Source organism: Notamacropus eugenii, chromosome 1 (genome assembly GCF_028372415.1).
Source record: "Notamacropus eugenii isolate mMacEug1 chromosome 1, mMacEug1.pri_v2, whole genome shotgun sequence".
Lineage (NCBI taxonomy): Eukaryota > Metazoa > Chordata > Mammalia > Diprotodontia > Macropodidae > Notamacropus > Notamacropus eugenii.
Window position 1 is genome coordinate 352,635,283 of NC_092872.1, and position 25,989 is coordinate 352,661,271.

The window sequence follows — 25,989 nt, forward strand, 5'->3', positions numbered from 1 at the left end:
CTAGAAACTGAGGGCATGCTCATCAATTGGGGAATGGCTGAACAAGTTATAGTATATGATTGTGATGGAACCTTACTGTGCTGTAAGAAATGAGAAGCAGGTTAATTTTTAACAAACATGGAAAGACTTGCTTGAAATAATGAAGAGTTAAATGAACGGAATCAAGACAACACTGTATATAGTAACAGCAACATTGTTTAAAGAATAACTGTGAACAACTAAGCTATTCTGAGTATTATAAATATTCAAATCAACTACAAAGGACCTATGAAGGAAGACGCTATCCACCTCCAGAATAAGAACTGATAAAGAGAAGTATGCATAGTATGGTTATAAATATATCTGCATCAAATTGTGGTCCTCCCTAGTGCAGAGTGGGGAAGGAAGGGAGACAATTTGGAACTTAAAATGTAGCAAAAAGAAAATAATTAAATAAAGAGTAATGACTTTTCACAGGACTATTTCTAGCTCAATACCATAGAAAAGGATGAGAAGAATGCAATAACACTAATAATGTATTCTCAATATTTAGCCAATATATATAATAGAAAAATGTTAACTGCATATCACTCAATTAAAGGTAATACAAAGAGAAACATGGAAATATAGTCAGAAAACAAAAGGATATTAAAATGTCTAAATTACCTTATTAAGTAAAAGTCAAAATTTAATGATGATACGTAGTCAAAGAAGTATAAACAAAAATATGCAATTCAATATTAATTAAAAATGCTTTACTATGGTGACTTGAGATGCAAAGAAATCAGAGAAGAGAAAAGAATATTCCTCCTCTTTTAAGAATATCTACCACATTCAGACCCCCCCTTTGATTCTATTAAAAAAAAAGTGTGGACAATTTCAGGCCATTTGTAGGGTCACAAGAAGTCCAACACAATAAAAACACGTTGGTTCAACTGTGAAACACAAAGCTTTAGCACTGTCCATACAATGAATAGAGGACAATCATATTGAAGGAGGTGGCTGTTAGTGAAACTCTAGCCTTTGTGTAAAACTGGAAAGTGGAGGCATTGGTCAAAATCCACAATTATTAGTTCAAAGACTTCACAGTGGGACATTAGTTACTAGCAATATGCTTCTTTAATTATTTACTATTTTGGAAATTAAGGGTGGTGAAATGATTTGCCCAGGGTCAAACATGTCTAGTAAATGTTTGAGGTTGTACATGAACTCAGGTCCTCCTGACTCCAGGGCCAGTGTTCTATCCACTGCACCACCTAGCACCATAGCTTAGAAACCGCCTTTCAAATACAGGCTGAATTCCACCTTTCTTAAGAGAAAGGGAATCTAGAATGTCTAATATATTTTTGTTTTCTGACTATCTTTCTCTGTGTCCCTCTCTCTACTACAATATGAGAATACCAGTGACATCTCCAAATACAGGCAAATTACGTATTTATGTGCTTTTTATGTATACAAGAATAGAAAGCATGCATAGGTTGGAATGTTTAAAAATCTATGAACAAAATAAAACAATATATTGCTTAAAGAGCAAAAAGGGTATGCCCCCAAATCCCAGGGGTACAAAGGGCAAATAATGAGTTGCTTTACCATGTTGCTTTACTAATTATTGCAAAGCCTTTAGATTAGTCCCACACCCATGGCTTATTCTCGTATTGCAAATATATCAAATACGTCCAGGTATTGTGAGAACACTAGAGCATTTGGTGTCCATGTAGAAAACCATTCTCTATTTACAACATGCCACCAAAACAATAATACCAAGGACAACTGACAAAAAATGTGATTTTTTTCAGGGAGACAATTTCATACCATTATGATTTTACCTAGCCTTAAGCCCACTGCCATCTCTCCTAAATGGAACTGAGTTTTGTTTCCAAGTTAAAGAGGGAGTCATACCACAACATTTTATGAATCACTTGATGTACATGGATGACAACAAATTATATGTGTCCGCTGAAAAACAGATTTTAAAACTCCATCTGGTGGAATCTTTCTGCAGTGACATCAAAGTGTCATTTGGACTCATTAATTACAAAAATTTTAATGCGCACCCAGGAAAGACAAAGATTGAGGAATCTGAGCTTGAATTCAGGGGTCACTTTGAATCAAAAGATGTAGGGCATTACTTACAAATACCTTGAGTGCTTTCAGGCAAGACAAACTGACATAAACCCATCAATGAGATATCTGTGGCTGTGTATATCAAGAGGCTGAACAGCATCCTGAATTCAAAGCTCAATAGGAACCCCCCCCCCCCACCATATTTAAAGCAGTGAACACTTATGAGATACCACCTACGTGACGCCAGTATTAACGTACACTTTTGGAAATACAATCTTGAATGTAAAAGATGGAAGATATTCTCAAAAAAGCCCACTTAATGTTATAAGAAAAAAGCCCACTCAGGGTGGAAACTGTAAACTAAAGAGTAACAGGTTAAAAACAGAAATATTTTTGGAACAAGTTGGAATCACTTCTCCATCATCAGTAGGTTTACAGAAAATACACCCTGTCGGATTTGTAAAACATAACTGAAGGTGGTTTACCTCTGGACACAACTTATAAAATGACCAAGATCCAAGAATGGGATCAAATGGCCCTCTGTGGGTAATATCCATATTAATTAATTCAACAATATGTCAACAAAGAAGAGTCAACAAATGCCTGAGTCCCATGGATTTATTTATAGAAATGGTGGGATCTATGAGGGCAGTTAAGAATCATTGTCACCATAAACTACAGACGTTTATGCTTAAAGAATCTTGATTTATTGATCAAGGTAAGTTTGTGCAAGATGATACAAATTATGCAACGTATCATGGCAGACCACAAAAATTTAGTACTTATCTATTGAATACCTAGCAAGATACCACATGGTAGCTAGAATTATAGATCAGAAGTTCCCTATCTTTCATCAACTAACGGATGACAAATCCCCATCCTGCAAGTATGGACCTTAAAATATCCTTAAGAATTCAACTAATAGACTATACCAGAACTAGACCATTATCATAGACAGGGCTGTTGCCTATAATCACCTGGACATACCACTGATTCATAACACTTTAAAGGCAATATTTTTGGATATTGCCATACCAAATAATCATAATGTAAAAACTATGTGGAACAAAAAAGCTTTCCAAATATAGAGTATTAGCAGATGAAATCAAAGTCATGTGAGGACAAGATGACATACATTATCCTGTCTGCTATTAGAGTTGTCCAAGAGGATGCTTTCAGTAAACCTACCCAAGAGCAATTTACATCCCAATACTTTTTAATTCACTGGCAAAAACAGCTATATAATCCACTTATGCAATAGTCCACAGAACATGAAATATTAAAGAGTGATAGCTATAAAAATATAAAACATATTTTAGTTAAATATTAAATATAATTAGATAAATATTAAATAATAAAGATCATGATTTGTCTCAGGGACATTTCTATTTGAATTCCACTGAAAAAGATGAAAACAAGATGCATAATAATAATATTTCCCCTTTGCATATCACAATTTTAAATATATTTTAACATTTACAAATACATTTATAGTTCGCGGAGGACTTTGAGTTTACAAAAGTATTTGCAGTTTGCAAAACATTTTAGTCTCTGCTTGTCTGGTTGAATGTAAATTCTGAAATTGCCATTCTATTGTTAACAGCTTCCCTTCTTTCTAGAACTCTTCATCGCGCCTTCTTTCTATCTTTTGGAGCTCACGGATACCTGGCTCTCTCCAGAAGATACAACATCCCTTGCTACCCTCTCCAGTGTAGGCTGCTCCTTCTTTCACCTTGCTGGACACACTGGGCCAGAAGAAGGAATGAGCTTTCTCCTTGGTGTCCACTGCCATATTTAGATCCCCTTTTGCTTCCGTCACTTTGCAACTCCTTCAAAGTTTACTCTCTGTCTATATTATCTTATTCATGTCCTTGTTACCATGATATAGAGGCCTTCAGGTTATTCTCTCCTCCCTTCTCAAAGAATTCTGTGCCTGGATTGCAAACTCACTGTTTCCCACTACCTCCCCTCTTAGACATGGTTGTTTCAATATACACATCTCCTCAAACACCCTGATCTCCCACTTACTCAGCCTCCTCAGCTCTGTTTATTACACCTTAGTCACTTACAGGGGTGGCTTAGATCTTCACTATTGCCTACATCTATGCTAATTTCATAATCTTAAACTCAAAAAGTGCCTCTGTGATAAATATCTCTTATCTTTCTGTCTCTTTCCCTCTCATCTTATTTCCATCCCACTCTGATCTTCATTCTCTCAATCCCTTTCTGTTTTCCTAATTTTTAACCCATGTCTGGCCTCACTTTTTTCTCTTTACAGTCTTGACCTTTGAGGTGACCAGTTCAACTAATGTGTTGTCTTCTACCCTGGAATGCCTTGCCTCTGGTTCTATCATTATTCATACCCCATCAGTCCTTTACCCAGGGTCAATACCCACAACCTGTACTTGCCTTCTCTCATGCCCATGCTACCAAAGGCCATTAACTCCAACTGGTTCCAGTACAAGTTCATGTCATTTAATCTCAACCAAGCCTCACTTTTGTGTATAAATTCTTTTCTTCTTTTGTTATCAGCTCTATTGTATATCCAGAAAAGACTGTTCTAAACCTTCTTCTTTCTCCCCACAGCCCCTAAGACTTCTTAGTAGAGGCAGTTAGGTGGCTCAGTGGATGGAGTGCTGGGCCTGGAGTCAGGAAAAACTGAATTCAAATTTAGCTTCAAATACTTCCTAGCTGTGTGACCTTGGGCAAATCCCTTAACTTGTTTGCCTCAGTTTCCTCAATTGTAAAATGAGATTTTAATCCCCATGCCACAGTTGGTGTAAGGATCAAATGAGATCATATTTGTAAAGTGCTTAGCACAGTGCCTAGCAGACATCAGGTGTTTAATAAATGTCTGTTTCCTTTTTTCTTTCAGAAGTTGCCCCATTCTACTTCCTACTTGACTGAGAAAATCAAATCAATCAATAGTTCAACAAACATTTACTGAGTTACCTATAATGTACCAGTTTCTAGGGATACATACGATGATAAAAATGAAATAGTACTTTCCCTCAGGCTACTTATAATCCATCAGGGGAAACAACAGGTGCATAAATGAGCATATATGGTGCAGATACAAAATAAATGCAAGGTAATTTGGGAACGGAGAGCATTAAGAAATGGGGAGATGAGGAAAATCTTCATCAAGAAGGTAGTGCTTATGCTGAGACCAGAAGGAAGAGGTGAGAAGGAAATAAGGAATTTTCAGAGGAGGAGGAAGTACATTCCAAGCATAAAAGTATGAAAATGAGAGATGGAGCACCATATATAAAGAAAAGAAAGGTCAGTTGGGCTGAACCAAAGAGTGTGCAAAAGTTATTAATAGGCAGTAAAGCTGGAAAGGTTGGTTGGGGCAGGTTGTGAAGGGTTTTATATGACAGACTTCATTTCATCTTGGAGGCAACAGAGAAACATTAGCGTTCATTGAGCAGGGGAGTGACATGGTCAGATTTATGCTCTGGGAAAATCTCTTTGGCAGTTCTGTGTTGGATGAATGGGAGTATAGATATGCTTGATGTGGAGAGACCAACAAGAAAGCTATTGCAATAGCCCAGATAAGTGATAGTGAGGGCCTAATCTAGGATGAAGGCCACGTGAGTAGAAAGAGAGAGTCAGATTCAAAATTGTTGTGGCAGTAGAAATAAGAAAATGTGGGAAATGAATGGATCATAGGAATGGAAGGGACCTTACAGGTCACTTGGTCCAACATCTTCATTTTACACATGAAGAAACCAAGGCCTAGAGAGGTATTTAAATGACTTGCCCTGAGTTCCACAGGGAGTATGTGTCAGGGCCAGATCTTGAACTCATGTCCTTCACTGTCAGACCCAGCATTCTTTCCTCTATATTGATAGCTCCATATATTTAGGAAAAAGGATAGTAAAGATAATGTTAAAGTTGAGAACCTGGGAGATTATTGGGATGGTGGTGTTCTTGACAGAAATAAGGAAGTCCAGGAAAGGGATGGGTTTTAGGGAAAAGATAATGAATTCTGTTTTATACCAGTTAAGTTTGGGATGTCTCTGGGACATCCAGTTTGAAATATCCAATAGGTTGCTGGTGATGGGAGACTGGTACTCAGGAGAGAGACTAGGACTGGATAGATGGATCTGGGAACCATCTCTACAGAAAGATGATAATTAAATCCATTGTCAACTAGTGAGAGAGAATCAAGAGAAGAGAGCCTAGGACAGGGCCTTGGGGTCAACTCCCTCATCTCCCCTACCCCACACCTTTGACCCCTTCACATCCTACACTTCATCTGCCTTCATCCTTTGATCAAATCTTTGAGAAAGAGGTGACTTTTTTCTTTGTCAAGGCCAATTCCTCCATTTGTACCCTTGATCCTATTTCCTCCTGTCTCCTCCAGAAGCTTACCCTTAGTGTCTTCTACTCTTCCATCCCTAATCTCCTTATGTCTATTGACTTCTTTCCTGTGGACTCATTATTTACAGAGTAGGTTTGGAACTAACCCATTTGGCTGTGGTGCCTTGACTTGGTAAGAACATTTTTTGATTGAATTGAATTGTGAACAGGGCTTATTTATATCTCTGAATTAAAGTCCATGTCCTAAGTAACTTGTTCAACATGAAGCTACCTCAGAATAAGGGGAGGGGAAGAAAAGATTCAGTCTCTGGATTCCTTCTAGGTGTAACCTTGGAGCAAATCTTGATATTTTCCTCACCCTCACCCCTAATATTTCAGTCAGTCACCAAATCTTGTTGATATTTTTTCTCCACAAGATTTCGTACTCTGACTCCTCTCTATGCACATGTTTTACTCTTGTTTAGACCCTTATCACCTATGGCCCACAGTATTCTAATAGCATGAAAAATGTTCTCCCTGATTCCAGTCTCTCCTTTCTAATCCAGTCTCCCCCAAATTGCCAAAATGATCTTCTTAATGTATAGTCCTGATTGGTTCCCTCTCCTGCTCCAAAGTCTCTATTGACTCCTTATTACCACTAGGGTAAAATAGAAATTTATCAACCTGACATGGAAAACCCCCTAAATCTCTCTCTACTTTGTCTTTTCAGCCTCATTTCACATTATTCCACTTTTGGCACCTTTAAGTTCCAGCCAGACTCAGGATGAAACAGTATCACATCTCCTGCCTACAAACATTTGTACAAGCCATGTCTCATGCCTAGAATGCACTTTCCCCCTTATTTCAGCCTTTTTGAAGCCTTATCTCTTTTAGAGGCTCATATCAGGTTTCATTTTCTCATCAGTGAAATCTCCCCTGATCATCCCAGTTTTTAATGATTTCTTCTTTTCTTTTACAACTTACCTTATATTTATTTATCTATGTATGAGACATACCACCTCCAGGACAATGTCAACTTCTCCACTGTGGAACTATTTCATTTTTGTCTTTGCAATCCCGGTGGCTAGCCCAATGCCAGGCACACAGGGCAGCAGTAGTAGCTTGAATCCCATCTATAACTAAGTAGATGGTCTTATTTCTGTAGCTAATAAGTATTAGAGGAATTTGAACCCAAGCCTTCATGACTGCAGTCACTCTATCCATTACACTAGGGCAAGTTGCTTCTCTAGCCTTGCATGCAATAGGTACTCATTAAGTGTTTGCTAAATCAAATTGAATTTTACAGTTTACAGAATACTTTCTGGTTCACAAAAGGAATCCCTCAATTATATCATTAGATTCTCAAACCAGCTCCCTGGGGGAGAAAGGGTAGTGTTTACTGTCCATTTTTGGCAGATGAGGAAACTGAGGACCAGAGAGGACATCTCTGAAGGTTATCCTGTGAATGAGCAGCAGGCCTAGAGGTGAGAAGCCTGGCTACCCAACTCCTCAATCTAAGATTCTTTCTCCATGATGCCTTTTGGACATGAATGTAATGAGCATTGGTTGTTTCCATATGACGAATTTGTTTCATGCCCTGTCCCAAGCAAACACATTTCTTACAAAGATAATGACCCAACTGGTTAAGTCTATTTTCCCCTCAGTTTAGCTCTAAACAGCGCATGTTGTTACTTTGAACAGCTATTAAACACTTCAGTAGCTCCTCAAACATGCCAAGGAATTCTTGGAATAAAAACGACAATGAATAAAGATGACTGGAAATGAGGTTATAGGACTGAATGTGATTATGCCCCATTTATGACAGAAAATTCACTTATTGCAATCAAATCAAGGCAAGGGATTAGCCATGTATCCAGACCCCACCTTTCAATTTTCTGCCATTAAAAAGATACTCTCTGCCCTCTCCAGTAAGACCTCATCCAGAAATGATCGGCACTTTAAACAGAAACGAGGCTGAGTTTTCCATTTTTAAAAAATACCACACCTAGAGGGTGGTAGCACAGAGGGGGGAGGGGTGGGGAAATGGGGGAGGGAAATGGAGCTTGCTTAAGAAATTTCCATTCAGTGAAGGATGCCATATTCTGATCTCAGAGTTAGTGAAAATGATGCAATTCAAAAGTCGATTACAAGCTTCTTGTATAACTTTTATGAATGCTTGAGAATCACAGCAGAAATCCCATAATTACTCCTAAAGAATCAATTAACTTTTGAACTTTAGACTTAGAATCTTACACCCGAGACCTATGAAACCATAGAGGACACAGTGGCAAAGCTAAAGTAGCAACCCGCCCCCTGGGGAAGATGCAACATGGGGTCATAGGAAACCCGGAAGTCATGGAATCCAAAAACCTCTCATTATACAGGTTAGGAAGCTGTAAAGATTTCTCTTTCCTCCCTTCTGCTAATATATAAAATGAGGGGATAGACCCATTTACCTCCAAACTGAGGAGGCAGTCTGAGGTAAAGTGACAAGGGACAGGATTTGAATCCAGGTGCTTTGATTACAAAGCCAATATGTCCTTTCCATGGTCCTATGCTGGCTTTTATGGATACAGATAAGTAAATATAGAGTATTTTGTGAAGAGATCATAGATCTAAGGCTAGATAGAACTTTTTTTTTTTTTGGAGGGGGAAGGCAAGGCAATTGGGGTTAAGTGATTTGCCCAAGGTCACACAGCTAGTAAGTGTGTCAAATGTCTGAGAATGAATTTGAACTCAGGTCCTCCTGACTCCACCTAACTGAGCCACCTAAACCCCCCAAGACAGAACTTTAGAAGCTACTGAATTCAATTGTTTCATTTTACCCATGAGCAAACTAAAACCTAGTGAGGTTAAGGGTCTTATCCAAGGTCTCATGGGTGGTAAGTAGCAGAACCTAAGGTCCTCTTACTAATGACTGGGGTAGTGATAATCAGAGAAGGTTTTTTGGAAGAATGGCACCTGAGTTAAACCTTGAAGGAAGAAGGATCCTGAGGGGTAGAGGTGAGGAGTGAGTTCATTCCAGGCATGAGATGAGGATTTGAGAAATCCTGAAGTCTGACGCTACACTTAGACTCTGACTCACTGAAATACTGTGAGTCTCAGGTACCTAAATTCTACTGTGAGGAGAACCTTGCTTTTTCTCTGGGAGTCAGGAGACCTGGGCTTTAGAATCCCCTCTGACACTAACTTGCCTTGTGATGTTAGCCAAGTGACTTCCTCTCTGAGCTGTACCAGTTTTTCCTCATCTGTAGCATGAGAAGGTTGTGTCTCCTGGACCACCTCCAGCTTCATTTTCAATGCTGTGACTCCTAGATCTTAGACCACTCCCTTGTCTGGGAATGTTGGAAATTACTCTGAGGAACAGAGGGCTCAAAACAAGTCCCTGTACCCATGTTCAGAACTGCCTCAGACTCCTTTACCCTAACCCCAATTCTCCAGCTACAGCCTTTGGAAAGTCTCTCCTACCCTCATGGGTCTGTGGTCACATTAGTTGTCTTTTAAGCTCTGTGCAGAGGGCAGGAGGGGAAATGTTGCACAGTGGTGCCTGCTGTGATGGACTCCTCTTACCTGACCCTTCCTCTTCTAGCTACACTGTTACTTGGTAGGTCTCTTCACAGGCTGTGATCCTGGGTCTGTGAAAATAGGACAGAAAAGTGTTTGTTAATGGACAATCCATGAAGAATCTGCAAAAAAACAAAGGAGCCATGCTTTCATTTTTCATGCTTTTTTTCTGGCTATGACATCAAGCAGGACTTCACTGGGATATTCACTTGCTCAGCAAAAGGCTTGAAAGTGTTTTTGACTCTTGGTTTCCTTGATCCACTCAGGTGGTCAGGGGAGGTGCCTGAGCTGCTGGTCTTTTAAGGGAATCATAGCAGAGGTGGTGGTGGTGGTGAAGGAACAAACATATATTATGTGTCTATCATGTGCCAGGCACCTGCTTTACAAAGTGCTTTACAAATATTATCTCATTTGAGATAATGGACTTGGAGGTCCCCTATTGCTTTGGGTCAAAGCAGGACCTCTGTGATCTGAGAACACAACACCTCTGCCTTCCCTTACTACAGAGAGCCCAGGTAGGTGGGGCCAAGGAAAGTAGCATTAGACTGTTCCCTGTGGTAAAGGAAGCTACTCTGCCATGGTACACCAAGAACAGCTTAGATTTCCTGAGGACATGACACCACCTTTGCCCTCCTCATTATCAAGGGCACAGATAGGTATGAGTTGCAGCAGATACCAAGGCCCTTTGGTCTAGTACCTATTCCCATCCTTCGCCATCTTCCTCATTGGTCCACTAGCCATGGAACCTTTCTGAGGCTGGGTTTGGAAACCTCCTCTCTGTGTGACCATCTGAGAAAGCAACAATCCTTCAGTCCTCTGAACCAACCAGTGCTCAAATACAAGGCTAGCTTTGCCACAAATCAAATGAGAATTAAAAATCACAGAAGCACAGAATCTCAGAGTTGGAAGGGGCTCCCAGGTCATGTAGGCTCACCGCTATCTGAACAAGAATTCCCAACCTGTCAGATAAGTCACCTTGGAGACCTTTAGCAAGGGGGAACCCACAATTGCCTAAGACGTCACGTTTCACTTCTGGATAACTGGAATTATAGAACAATTTTCTTTATATAAAATTCTAGTAGACTTCTCTGAAGCTACTACCTGTTGGGCTGACTTCTGCTCCCCTGGGGCGGAGAAGAATAATCATTTCTCTTCTGCATGCTAACCCTCCAAATACTTGAACACAATTATCTATGGTCCCCTGTCCCAAGTTTTCTCTTCTTCAATATTTCAGGTGCCAGTAGGGTATAGTAGGGATTCTTCATGCTTGGAATTTCTGGTTTGTTTATCAGACAGGTGACACTATAGCCCAGAGAGGGGAAGAGACTGACCATCAAGACGACTGATGACATCAAGATAATTGTCATGACACACCTAAAGTTTCTCTTCTTTGGTATTCCAGGTAGAAGAGTGTGGGGTGTTGTGGTATTTTTGATGCTTGAACTTCCTGGCCTATTCATTTTACAAATGGAAAAACTGAGGTCCATAATTAGGGGGAAATGACTTGCCCATGATCACGCAACTCTTTTACTGATAATAGAAGACCAGAAATCGAATCTCTTCCAGACTAGCAGACAGAGGCTCTTTCTAACCTACCCTGCTGACACCTAATAAGGATTATTGGAGATCACTGGGAAGAAGGATCACTTTGGCTCTGGAGTGGTCAAAGAATGTTTCTTAGAGGAAGACTTTTTGAATGGCAGGTAGTATTTAGAGGACAGACAGGAGGGCATTCCAACGAGAAGGGAGTGGGGTGGGAATTCTTTATGCTTGGACTTTCTGGCCTGTTTATCAGACAGGTAGCACTCTCTATCCTATACAGAGGGGAAGGGATCGACCATCAAGATTATTTTAGTCCAACTAAAAACTGAGAAAACCAAGGTCCAGGGTAAGGGAAATGACTTACCCAAGGTCACTATAGAGCTGGCATTTAACCCCCTTCATCCCCTTGCCAAGTCCCTCCCTCCAGAACTAGGAACTTCCAGCCTCCCTCCCACCAGCACAAGAACATTCGGCTGGAAAGTTTCAAACAAATCCCTGTTTTCCCTGTCTGTGCTGCTGAAGTTCATTTAGCTGTTTCTGGCAAGAGCCTTGAACAGATCTGACAGCTTTCCCCCCCACCGCACCCCCCTTTTCTAAATTGTACTTAATTATAATGCTAAACGGTGGCCACGATTCACATTGGAGAACATGACAAACAAGACAAGTTCTGAAGCCAAGAAAACTCGGATTCCTTTTCATTCCCAAACAGAACTATGGTGGGTCGGGTTATCTGAGGCAAAATTCCTGACAGCGTCTGCTTCGGGCTCTGAGCTGCGGGCTCCCTGCAATGACTTGAATGTAGTGGGCCCGGATGAGGGTTTGACTGACTATGAAAGCATAACCTGGAACAAAACAAAGGGGGAGGCCCAGACTCCCACCCCAATGCTCCCTCATGTAAGTCACCTGCTAATTCCAAGTCCAAACATGCTTTTTAGCTTGGGGGAAAAAAAAACCACCACCACCCATAGCTCTCTCGTTCAGAGGCGAATTGAGGGAATGCTTTGCAGCTCTCCCCCTCCCTCCCTGATGGTATTTTAAAATTCCACTTTCATGTCCCTGCTGCCTACGCTGAACAGGGAGGGAGGGTCACTGGGGCTATTTGTTTTCCAATAAGATAAGCTGTCTAAACCCAGGGATGTGTGTGTGTGTGTGTGTGTGTGTGTGTGTGTGTGTGTGTGTGTGTGTGTGTGTGTGTGTGTGTGTGTGTTAGGGGTGGGGTGTGGGAGTGAGAAGCACACCTGTCCTAAGTGGGGAAGGGGAGGAAGCTGATGCAAGGAGGGAGGGGGATGGGCTTGGTTCATCAGCTGGGATGGGGATGTGGTTGGCATAAGGAAAAGAGTATGACAGAGCTTGGAAATCTGGGTCCAAGTGTCCAATTGTCCACTAACTAACAAGACATCAGGCATCTGTAAAATGAGGTCATCGGACTAGATGCCCTTCTGGCCCTGACAATCTGTGTTCCAAGACTCTGAAATTGTGTTCTATGATTCAAAGGCCTCTCTCCTGCTCTAATGTTCCATGTTCTATGATTCTATGGTTCCTCCCCACCCTGGTATTCTTTTCTGGGTCTCTGAGATCCCTCCCAGTCCTGACATTCTATAGGTGATGATTCTACGTTCTCTTCTAGCTGTAAAATTCTACAGTTTATGATTCTCCAGGAACAAGTCATTCCCAGGCACAGGGAGTGGGTTGCTTCACAAATGCAGTGTAAGTCCCAGGAAAGGAGGGCCCATGGAAAGGTCTTGGGCTAGGTACGAGAAGATTCCAGTTTGAATTTCTCTCCCTGCCCCTCCTCAGCCTCCCCAATTGCCTCTTACTAGCTATGGAATCGTTATCTGTTGGTTTTATCCTCTCCTAGGTTTCAGTTTTCTTTTCTACAAAATGGGGAAAATAACAGATTCAGTGCTTACTTAGCTCAGTGCAGTCGGATTGATTAGAGGAGGGGCTGTCTGCGAAAGCACTTTGTAAACCACTACGTAAACTTAAGTCGCTGTCTACCCCATCAATCAATAAACATTTGTTAAGCCTCTACCATGTGCCTGGCCCTGCGCTAAGTGCGGGGGATACAAAGAAAGGCAAAAGAGGGGCCCTGCTCTCAAGGAGCTCAGGACGCGATGGGGGAGACCAAATGCAAACAACTACGTTCAGACAAGCTATAGAAAGGATAAACTAAAGATAATCCACAGAGCCAAGACTCAGCCTAATGTAGGGTTGGTTACACGTATTCAGTAAGAGTCTACTGAATGGCTGAAGTCATAAAAGCAAAGAATGACAAGGAATGGTGCCCTGGAGGCAGCTGGTGGTACAGTGCCCATAATGATGAGACTAAAGTCAAGATTTGAACTCCAACTCAGACATTTATCAGCTGTTTGACCTTGGGCAAGTCCCTTAACCTCTGTTTGCCTCAGTTTCCACAACTATAAAATGGAGACAATAATGGCATCTCCCTTCCAGGGTTGTTGTGAGGATCAAATAAGATATTTCTAAAGTGCATGGCACATAGTAGGTCCCATATAAATTTAGTTATTATCATTATAATAATTGTAAATCAGAGAATGTTAGAACATCTTTCAAAGCTCAACCCACTTGTCATCTTCTATGTGGAGGCTGGGGTCAGAAAGACCTGAGTTCAAATCCAGCCTCAAACACTTAAAATCTGTATGACCTTGGGCTAACGGCTTAATGTCCATCTCAGTTTCCTCAACAGTAATATGAGGATGATAACAGCGTCTACTTCCTAGGGTTGTTGTGAGGATCAAATGAGGTAGTATTTGTAAAGGGCTTAGTAAAATGCCTGGCACATAGTAGGTGCTTAATAAACGATTGTTTCCTTCCTTTCTTCCTACATGAGACTTTTCCCAACCTTGCCTGCTACTACATTGTACTTACTACTCTGGTATCTACTTGTTGCTTGCCCAGATAGAAGAGAATATAAACTTCTTGAGAGCAGAGATTGGTGGTTTGCTCTTTCTTTCTCATGGCCTGGGGAAATGCCTGACACAATGCTTGTTGATCAATTGGAAGGGAACTCTAGGATCTTTTTGGAAAGGACCCTAAGGAAGAGCCACAATGCACATTTTTATTGATTTTGAGGTTCCCAAGGGCTCTCCTCAAAAAATATCTGTGAGCCCGATAGTTAAAGTGGGAGCTCCTCCATTCTAAAGAAGCTAAGTCCCAGCCAGGGCAAGTTACTTTGGGCTGGGGCAAAGACTTGTTGCCTCATGTCTTCTGACCCCCAGGGCAGTGTGCTCTCCCAGCTGCATCCCATTTTACCTTAGTAAAAAAACTAAATCTTCTGATCTGGACCCATCCCCTCATATTGCCAAAAGACAGTGAATTGTCAATAGGTTCATAGATAACAATAATAATAGTGACAGATATAGAGCAGAAAGAGACCTGATGGATCATCTAGTCTAATGACCCTATTTTTTCTTTAAAAAAACATTCTAAACAATCTTTTATTTTTATCACTTTTATTTTTACTGCTGAATATTATTATTCCTCTTCCCTCCCTTGTTCCAGTGATCATTTGTTATAATAAAGAATAAAAAAATGAATTCAACAAAACCAGCCAACATGCATGAATCAAGTCCAAATGCACATATATTGTTATACACCTATAATCCTCCTCCACATATGCAAAGAAGGGAGAAAAGGTATGTTTTCTCAATTTTTCTCTGAGATGAAGTTTGTTCATTATAATCATGTAGTGAACAGTTTGTTTTCTTTTTCTTTTTTTGGTCTCTCCCCACTCATCTCATTTCACAAAGGAGGAAATTGAGACTGAGTCCTTTTCCTCCAAATCCCATGATCCCACTATACCATGGCCATCCCCTCTAAGTCCTGTAAGTAGCTGAGCTCGTGGTGCAATCTCAGGACTTCTTAGTCAGTTCCCTTTCTGCAGTCCCAGGACTGATCTGTCTCCCCGGTGACCAATGGGGAACCTGAGGGATGTGCGCTTGGAAAAAGCCATTGCTGAGGAATCCACGAGTCATGCTGAGTCACCAGCTGCCAGTGAGTTAGGGCCCTCTCTTCTTTTATTACAAAAAAGGGGACATGATACTTGGAACATGCTTAGCAGGAATGAAATAGGTAGGATCCAGAAGGAGGCCTTCTGGGCAGGCTTAGCTGGATCAGGGTACCACTGGGGGCCTGTGTCCAGCAAAGGTCCAGGCTTTAGAAAAAATGTGGAGAAAGTGGAGTGAGGCCAGGGAAGTGCAGCCAGGTTGAGGAAAGCAGTGGAAAATAGGTCATATGAGGTGGTCTTCAGTGGAACCCAGACTGTTAAGTTAGGTTGGGAAAATGAAAAGGGGGCGGGAGGGAGAGAGAAAGAGAGAGACACAGAGAGAGACAGAGACAGAGAGAGACAGAGACAGAGACAAAGACGTAGAATAGCCTTCCTGTAGCCAGGGGTTATTCTCCAATAAATCTCAATTTTAGCCAGAGATGCCAAGGGAGCCCTGAACTACTGGACCTATATTGTGGGAGGATGATCATTTACTCAGAGAGGTGGGACAGAAGGATACAGCTTACTCTGGTTGATACTCAAGAAAGTCTTGGGACTCTCCTACCCACGCCTGGCCCATAACAATAGATTTTTGTACTTGAGGGGATATTGGAGAACATGGAGTTCAACACCCTCATTTTAGAGAGTAGGAAACAGGCCTAGAGAGAGCAAGTTACTTCCCCAAGGTCACTTGGTAGAGAAAGCTCAGATTCAATTTCTCTGACTTTGGATCTAGCAGTCTTCCATTATGCTGTGTGTTTTCCTGTCTAGGTTTCTGTATGCTCTATCAATGTCAGTCAATAAACATCCATTAAACACCGACTATGTGCCAGAGTACCTTGCTAAGTCCTGGATCATCCTCTTAAGGTATTTTTCCTGCCTCTCCTACTTCTTCTCTATCTCCCTTGCTGGCTCCTCCTTCTCCTGATGCCTCTTCAATATGAGTCCCCAGTTCTGCTCTTGGCCTTCTTTTCTTTCTACACTCCCTCCTTGGATGATCTTATCTATTTTCCCCTGGCTTTGATGCAATGACTCCAAACTCCACTTTTCTCTAGAGCTCCATTCTTGTATTTCTAACTTGCTTCCTGGACATTTCCACCTGGATATATTGCCAGTACTTTTAATTCAACTTGTTCAGAACTGGATTAATCATTTTCTCCCCCTCTTCTCCTGCCCAACCTGCCCCTCTTCCTAACTTCTCCATTGCCATTAAGGGTGAAGTTACCCAGGCATAGCCTTGGAAGCAATCTTGGACTTTTTGTTCTTCCTCACTTCTAGATGTCATTCCATTTTCTTTACCTTTCTTCTCTTGATGCAACCCACCACCCTTATTTAGGTCTTTACTTCTTTCTGCCTAGGCTATTGTAATAGTTTGTTGTGGTTCAATTCTTTTCAGTTGTGTCTGACTCTTCATGACCCTGTCTGGGGCTTTCTTGGCCAAGATACTGGAGAGTTTGCTATTTCCTTCTCCAGCTCATTTTACCGATGAGAAAGCTGAGGCAAACAAGGTGAAGTGACTTGTTCAGCATCACACAGCTATTAAGTATCTAAAGTGGGATTTGAAGTTGAATTCAGGTCTTCCTGATTCCAGTGCTCCATCCACTGAGCCATCTAGCTGCCGCCATTGTAATAGCTTACTAACTGATTTTCCTGGCAAAAGTCTATTCCAAGTCCATCCTCTAACCCACTGCTCAAGCAATCTTCTGAATGTATTACTTTTATCTTGCAACTGAAAAACCACCAGTGACGCCCCATCCTGTATTACATAAAGTTTGAATTCCTTATTCAAACATCTTCCACAATTTGGTTAACCCTGCGTTTGCAGTCTTAAGGTTTACTACTTCCCTTCATACAATCTACATTTCACCCTTGCTGTTGCTTGAACAAGACACTCCATCTCCCAATTTGGGACATTCCTACCAGCTGTGCCCCATGCCTGGAACGCTTTCACTCATCAGTTCTATTGACTTCCTTGACTTCTTTCAAGAACCAGTTAAAATCCTCCGGTAGCCTTTCCCAATCCTCCTTAATTCTCGTACCTTCCCTCTGCAATCACCTCCAGTTTATCCTGTATCTTGTTTGAATGGAATTGTTCGCATATTATCTCTTTCATTAGATTATGAGCTACTCAAGAGTAAGGACTCTTTCTTTGCTTGCTTTTGCATTCTCAGTGCTTAGCCTGTAGTAGTAGACACTTAAGTAAATACCTAGTAAGTATTTATTGATTGACAAAAACTAGATTTTATTCCGTCTCTCATTTTTGTCCTGCGTTCCCTATCACTACTCCTTTGCTCTACATTGTCCTCCATACCCCAAATAGACTCCAACCCAAAGCCTCCAGTTCCACCTGCTAAAATGTCCTTCTTTCAAGGCTGAGCTTAGCTGTTGTCTTAACTCATGAAATATCCCTGGATCTCTCCTCCCTTGCCTCACCTTCCTCCCCTTAATGCTGGAAGTGATCACTCTGACTTCCAGTTTCTCATGTTTATTGAAATGATATGAAATAACATTTCTATGTCATTTCTGTAGAAGTAAGTAACATGGGAGAAACAGGAAAACTTCTTGGCAATCAGGGCATCAGTTCTGAATCAGAATTCAATTTCTTCTCTTTCGAAGTTGTGGACAGTCTATCTTTAGAGGTCCATAAGAACAGATAGTCATCTCTCTTGGGTGGTTTAGATCAGAGAATGTCAAAGCCAGAAGGGAACTTAGAACTGTAGAACATGGAATGCCAGAGATGGAAGGGACCTTAGAACAACAGATAATGGATCATTTATCCAAATCACGTATGACATTGTAGAAAGAAACTGAAAGTAACACTTTGAGTTCTTGACAATTCCTGGACTAAATAGAACCCAGGTCTCCTGACCGCAAGTTCAGTGGTCTGAACATTACAATTTATCTGTGGGGTTCATTTATCTCTATCCTCACATGAACTTTGATCAGTCAGAGCTGGCGGAAAAATTGTTAGTCCTAGGAATTTGGTTATTTGTAGGGAATTGGCTTGAAGATATGGAGAAGGCTAACAGATATAACACCTGGAGCCCATTCTCTGAGATGGCAAGTTTCTTTCTCTTTTGGGCCTGAAATATCCCCTGGCTGTCTGATCTAGAAGCATTTGGCATTGGGTAGGAGGAAGGGAGGAGGGAAAGAAATGAAAACAATTGAAACCAGCGAGAAGTTAGATCTCTTTCCAGACCAGTTGCTAAGAAGTGGGGGGGTGGGGGTGCCAGATATTATTGACTAAATAATGTAAGAGCAAAGCTTGTGATTGCCAGAGAAATGAAAGTTAGTGGCCAAGAGTGATTGTGAAATCGAGGAACTCAAAAGGACATTTTAAATGGAAAATTTCAGAGCCCATGAACTTGGGACTTCCTTATGGGTTTATTTCATAGAATCCCCAAACTGGGAGGGTTCTTGAGGCATCATACAATTCAAGTCTTAGCCCCTTGCCTATAAGCTTGAGATTTATTATAGCAGATAGTGCTATAGGAAGAGCCTATAGTTTGGTGTCAGGGGATATGAAATATTCCAGGTTATATGGTAAGAGGAGGTTGTTCCCCAAGAGTTCAAGGATGCCTCCATTGTCCATCTCTATAAAGGCAAAGGGAATAGATTATCCTGCCGCAATCACAGGGGGATTTCTCTTATAGTCATTGATGGCAAGATTCTTGCTAGAGTCTTCCTTAGTAGGCTGATCCTTCACCTGGAAGATGGTCACATGCCTGAGAGCCAGTGTGACTTCAAAAAGGGCCCTGGAACAGTAGATATGGTGTTTGCTGCCTGAAAACTCCAGGAGAAATGTCAGGAGCAGAACAGAGGTCTGCACAAAACATTTGTAGATCTGACCAAGGTCTTTGACACTGTTAGTCATGAGGGCTTATGGAAAATTATGTCAAAATTTGGCTGCCCAGAGAAGTTCATCAGTATTGCATGTCAATTTCATGATGGATGTTAGCCCAGGTTCTGGATAGTGGACAATGCTCTTGTGCCTTCCCAGTCACCAATGGAGTGAAACAGGGCTGTGTGCTTGCTCCCATGCTTTTAAGCATGATGTTTTCAGCCATGTTGTCAAATGCTTTCAATGAGGATAAACAAGGTATCAAGATCAACTACCATATTGATGGTAAGTTCTTGAATTTGAAAAGGCTACAAACCAAGACCCAAGTGGAGGGAGTGTTGGTGCATGATTTTCTCTTTGCAGATGATTGTGCACTCAATGCAGCCTCTGAAGCTGAGATGCAACAAAGTATGGATCAATTCTCTGCTGCCTGTGCTAATTTTGGCCTGATAATCAACATCAATAAAACACAGGTGCTCCATCTGCCACCACCACACCATCCATTCATGGAACCATTGGTTACAACAAATGAAGGAGTGTTGAATGCTATGGATAAGTTCATTTACCTTGGTAGTGTACTTTCCAGAGATGTACACATTGACAATGAGGTTGACACACACACTGCCAGAGCTAACTCAGTGTTTGAGAGCCTCCAAAGAAAAGTTTGGAAGAGAAGAGGTATGGACTGACTACCAAACTGAAGGTGTACAGAGCTGTTGTGCTGACCTCATTGTTGTATGCCTGTGAAACATGGACATTCTAGCAGTGCCATGCCAAGAAACTGAATTGCTTCCATTTGAACTGTCTTAGGAAGAGTCTGAAGATCACCTGATAGGATAAGGTACAATACACTGAGGTCCTTTCTTGAAGTAAACTGCCAAGCATTTAAACTATGCTTCTGAGAGTGCAACTCCAATGGGCTGGTCACATTATTTGAATGCAAAATATATGCTTACCAAAATGAGTATTTTATGGAGAACTCGCATAGGGCAGGTGATTACATGGTGGTCAGAAGAGGCGATACAAAGACACTCTCAAGAACTTTGGATTTGATTGTGCAAAATGGGAGACACTGGCACAGGACCACTCAGCATGGCATGCCCACATCAGAAAAGGTTCTGTACTCTATGAGCAAAGCAAAATTGAAACAGCAAAAAGGAAATGTAGGATGTGCAAATTTGGAGTATCCACCCCAAATGTTCACATGGTCTATTTGTGCCCAATCTGTGGTAGAGCATTCCGAACTCGTATTGTTCTGATCAGCCACAGTCAGACACATTGAAACTTCACTTTATCATGGTGATGTCATTTTGGTCCTCTTCGAGAATGAAGGACAACAACCAACCAATCAATCCAAGGAAGGATTCAAACCTAGTTTTTTCTTTCCAGATTCCAGGTCCACAACCCTTTCTTCTAAACTGTCTAAAAAATAAAATGAAATACTGGAAAATAAGACCAAATTAATTTAAAAAATTTTTTTTGGCTTCTATTTCAGATTTGAACCCATGCTGATCCTAAAATCCATTAAAATCCCCAAGTTTTTTTCTTCTTGTGTGAGAAGAAAATCTACCCCTTCTGCAACTTGTACTTGAGCATTTACATTTTGAACTTCAAAGTTGGAGTTAATATTAATTTCTATTCAATTTTAACTTATTAGAGTCCACCTTCTAGACTCATTGTTTTGTCCAGTTGAAATCTTTTTGGATCCTCACTCTGCTGTCCAGCATGTTATGAATCCCTCCCAACTTCTTGTCATCTGTAAATTTGACAATCCAACTATTGATATTTTAAAAATAGTAACTTACACCTATATATAAATTCAAGGTCTAGAAAAAAAAGTTTTCTCACAATAACCCTGAGAGGGAGCTAGTACACAAGAATGGTAACCCCATATGACAAATAAGGAAAGTAAACCTCAGTGAGATGAAACGACCTGTCTCCAATGGTCACACAGTTAGTAGGCAGCTCCACAATGCGGTGGACAGAGCCTTGGATTTAAGAATCTGAAAAAAACTATTTTTGACCTTGCCTTGGACCCTTACAAGCTCCAAGATCCTAAGGCAAGTCACCTGACCTCTTGAAACCTAGATGTAAAAATGGGGATAATAGTAGCCTCTATACTATATGCCTAACAAGGTAATTATGAGGATTAAATGAAATAATGCATGTAAAGTGTTTTGCAAAAGTAAAGTGTTACATAAGTATTAGTCAGTAGTCATAATGGTCATCCTAAGTGTCAGAGCCAGGATTTGAAAAGAGAGCTAATGCTGGCTCCTAGAACACCCAACTTGAGACATTCCCACCAGGTTGACATTGATTCATTAATCACTACTCTTTGGGCCAGATCATTCAGTCAGGTTCAAACCCTCCTAAATAGGCCATAATTCACTCTGCCCTTAATGCCCTTTTGTCTACACAGACATCACAAAATATCATACATGTTACTGAAATTTAAGTATAAAACACTTAGAGGATTTGTTTGATCTGATCTAGTAAACTTGTCAGATAATGGAATTAGGTTTAGCTGATTTCTTCTCCTTAGTTTATATGTGTTCACACATATACATATGCATACTAATATACATATAAATCACATGTTATACAAATATAAATTCACATGCAAATATATACACACATGTGTATGTAGAGGTGCATATATCGGTGTGCATATACTCACACATATACATATGTATACTGTATATGTATATACATATTGTACATGTATACAAGTATATATGTACACATACATGTATGCACATATGTATAAACTTTAATTTCCATTGACAAGTATAGGTGTTCAAATACACAAACAAGCTCATCTTTCAGAACTCCAAGGATGTTGTCATGTCAAGGAACACTCCTTCCAGGAACACAGAACACAAGTCCTCTATGACTTTTTCTTCTAAATCACTGATATCATGAGAGTAGAGAGCTTCCGGGAAGGAGTCTAGCTCTTGTACTGGAAGGATCAAATTTTGCATTTCATAACTGAGGCAGAGTGTCTGCCCAAGGTCAGAAAGTTAGTATTTGTCAGAGGACAGGTTATTTTCCCCAGGTTCCCCTAATTCAGAGCTAGGTTTTTTCCTCATTGAACTACAGATCTCCCTTAAACAACTTCCTGTTTCCAAGATCATAGATTTGGTAATGGAAGGGGCCTTTAGAAACCATCTTCATTTTATAAATAGGAAACTGACCTTCAGAGATTGTGACTTAGTCCAAATTGCACAGATAGTAGGTGGCAGAATTTGAAACCAAGTCCTCTGATTTTCAAGACACTGCTTTATGTTTTTTGAAAACTGCTATGACAGAACACCCCTCCTCCCCCACTGTCATTCTAGTGAGTGACAAACAAGATCATAAGGAAAGAAAATGAGGAAAGGGAGTTCCCAAGGAGAAATGAAACCTAAAGGATCGTAAACGATTGTACAAGGAGCTAGAAACTGTTATTTAGTGTTTGTTAAGACCAGTCACAAAGATGTACATGTAAACTTTAAAATAGTAGTTCTCACATCAACTTTGTCTTTGGACTTTCTTTCCCCCCCCCCCCATATATTTAACATATATTGTCATTTTTAAGTACAAAATTGTGGTGTCAAACATCCTGAAGGCTGCTTCTGGCAGGCAAGATTAGGGAGTCCAGCCTGAATCAGATTAAAATGTAATTGGGAAATAATTGAGAAAATAAATTAAAATACAATGCAATATAAATAACATTAATTTGTGTTTTTTTAAAGTCAATATGTACTGGCAGGGATCTGTTTCTATATATACCATTGGTATATATTATTTTTTTAGTTCTACTTTCTTCATTTAATATCACCTCATATAAGTCTTTTCATATCTTTGAATTCTTCATATTCATCATTTATGTCACAATAACACTTTCTATTCATATAGAATGATTTGTTTAATCATTATCTATTCACTGAATATCATTTGACAATTCTTTTTTTCTATTACAGATAATGCTGCTGGAAATAGCTTTATACAGATGTCTTTTTTTTCCTTACCTGTAAATAACCTTCTTGTGGTAGAATTCCAGTAATGGGATCACTGGGTCAAAGAGACTACACATTGCTGCGTGATTATATTGCATATAATTCTATATTCATAGTGTAACAGTACTTTTGGCAAGGCTTGAACTGAGGGGCCCCAAGCTTTTAGTGAAATCCTCCAGGAGCTGTACTTCTTCCTAGAGTAGGAAGAGAGGAAGCTAATGGAGTTCAGAAGTAGAAGTCAGAATTTTTCTTCCACAAGGGAATTTTTCAGGATCTCTCCATAGGGAATTATCCATTAATTGGAGAACTGCCCAACAAATCATCGTATATGAACACAGTGGAATATTATCCTGCCAAAAGAAATGATGAAAGGAATGGTTTCAGAGAAACTTAGGAAGACTTATCTGAACTGGTATAGATTGCAGTAAGAAGAACCAAAATAATTTATATAATGGCCATCATATCATAAAGGAAAACAACTTTAATGAAAAATGAAAGCACTCTGATTAATGCAATGACTGACAATGACTCCAGAAGACTCTTGATAAAGCATATTTTCTCATTTCTTGTTGGAGGTTATGGACTATAGATATATATTTTCAGACATAACCAATGTACAAATTTATTTTGATTGAGTATACTTTTGTTATGGAGGAGTGCTTAATTTTTGAGGGAGAAAGGAGAATTGTAGAGACGTGACAGAAAATTTTTTTTTAAAAGGAAAAAACCAGTGCCAATGAAATATTTTTAAAATGCCTAGAATGAAACAGAAGGGAATTCAGAAGAGGACGCAGAAAAGTAGTGCGATATTGGAACTACCATGTTAAATTTAATTTAAATTTAAAAGAAAAACTTTTTGCAAAAAAGGAAAGTAGAGAACATATAGAGGATGGTGAGGTGATGATGTCTTCCCCCAACACAAGGAGCACCAATGTAACATAGTGGTCAGGGACAACAATATCTATAATTCCTAAATCAAACCCGAGCCTCCAAAGGAGACTCCTAGCAATGAAAGCTAAAGGGACAACTGATAAGTTATAAGATTGTGATGTTTTGTTTTTGAAATCACAAGCATTCAATCAAGCGGATGAAGTGCTGAAATAAAAAAAAACATATGGAAGAACTGGGGGAATTTGAATTCAGGTCTTTCCTGATCCAATTTTGGTTACCTATTCACTATTCTAGGCTGTCTTTCTCTCATTATTTTCCCTGTAGAATGGACTAATCTGCAACTCCCATCAGTACTAAAATATCATGTTTGTCTTACCTTGTCTTTGCTGAGTATGCAGTGAATTTTGTCGTCTTTTCTTGTTTTTGCCAATATGAAAGACATTCTGGGCATTTTAATTTTATATTAGTTTAAATTTAATTTAATTTCTCAGGTTATCAGACAATTTGAATATTTTTTTAGTTGGTTATTAATAAACTTTGTTCCTTCTTTCAAAAATTGTTGCTCATATCCCACGAATACTTATTTATTACAGAATGACTTCTATTCTTATCAATTTGAGTCAATTTCTTATATGTTTTGGATATCAAGCATATAGCAGCAATATTTAATGCAAATATTTTAATTTTTGTTTTTCCTCATTCTCACTGGATTAACTTTCATTGAACAAAAGTTCTTTTTCATTTTTTTATGTATGGGTAGAGTCAATGGAATGAATCAATCAACCTCCCACACCACTTAAAGTAAGCAACAAAATACTCCATACAAATATCTTTAATCAAGTGAGAACATCTTTATTGAGTCAACCAATCAATCAAAGACATTAACTAGGTTCAGAAAGTTCTTAACCAGTTTTGAAGACATGAAAGCTATTGAATGGAATGAAATCATGCTACACAGAAAGTATATTGGAATTGCTTGAACAGACTAACTTATTTCTTGGGTGCTTGGGTAAACCAGTTTAGAACTGGACTTTCTGGTGAAAGGTCATTATTGTGGTTGAAGTAGTTCCAGCTAAATCCCTGAGAAGGAATTGCTTGGTGGGTAAAGTGGGGGTAAAGAAAAGAATCTTTGTCTCTCTCCCTCATCTCTTGATTATATGATGACCTTTTGAACTTCCAAAGGTTGAAAGATTTTGAACTTCCCATGAGTGTCCTGGCTGTGTCCCCAGAACAGCAGTGGCTAATGACGTCACTTACATTGGGAGTTGTGGACAAGCTGAGTACACTTAGTAGAAAACTTTGTCTAAGGGGAACTCATGAGAGCCCATGTAGGGGAGCACAGGACTCAGCAACTCTTAGCAACTATGAATGATTCCTTTGCCACATGTGTTCTCCAAGCTTTAGCCAAGGGTATGCTGGCAAACGTTTAACAACTGACTCTTTGGAGAAAATGCAGAATACAGTTTTAAGTGTAATCTTCATGAACATTTTTCCATCACTTTCTCAATCCTAGACAATCAACAAAACAGTAAATGAAACCCCAGTTTCACCCCAGGTTTAAGCTTTTCCCTGGACTCCTTTTGGACTTGTGGCAGAGTGTCTGCTATTGGAGTGCATTGTGGTCTAGGATATTGCTGGAATTGGGAAGGCTTGAGTTACCATCCTCTTCCCTCCCCCTGCCATCACCATACACAATCAAAATTGTGATAAAAGAATCTGTATAGCAGACCTGGAGCCATTTGAATTAACTTTTCTCCAATATAGATTGATTTGGGACTCAGCTTTGAACCCTTAGGTAA

At 40.0% G+C, this 25,989-nt stretch overlaps 1 long non-coding RNA gene across 1 annotated transcript in view; it reads right to left on the reverse strand.

Moving 5' to 3' along the window:
* The window catches only part of LOC140518247 (uncharacterized), a 162,267-nt gene that overhangs the window by 13,453 nt on the left and 122,825 nt on the right, over nt 1-25,989 (reverse strand). Inside the window, exon 2 of the long non-coding RNA XR_011971879.1 lies at nt 9,919-9,983. This is a non-coding gene — a long non-coding RNA (uncharacterized lncRNA). The remainder of the gene's footprint in view (nt 1-9,918; nt 9,984-25,989) is intronic.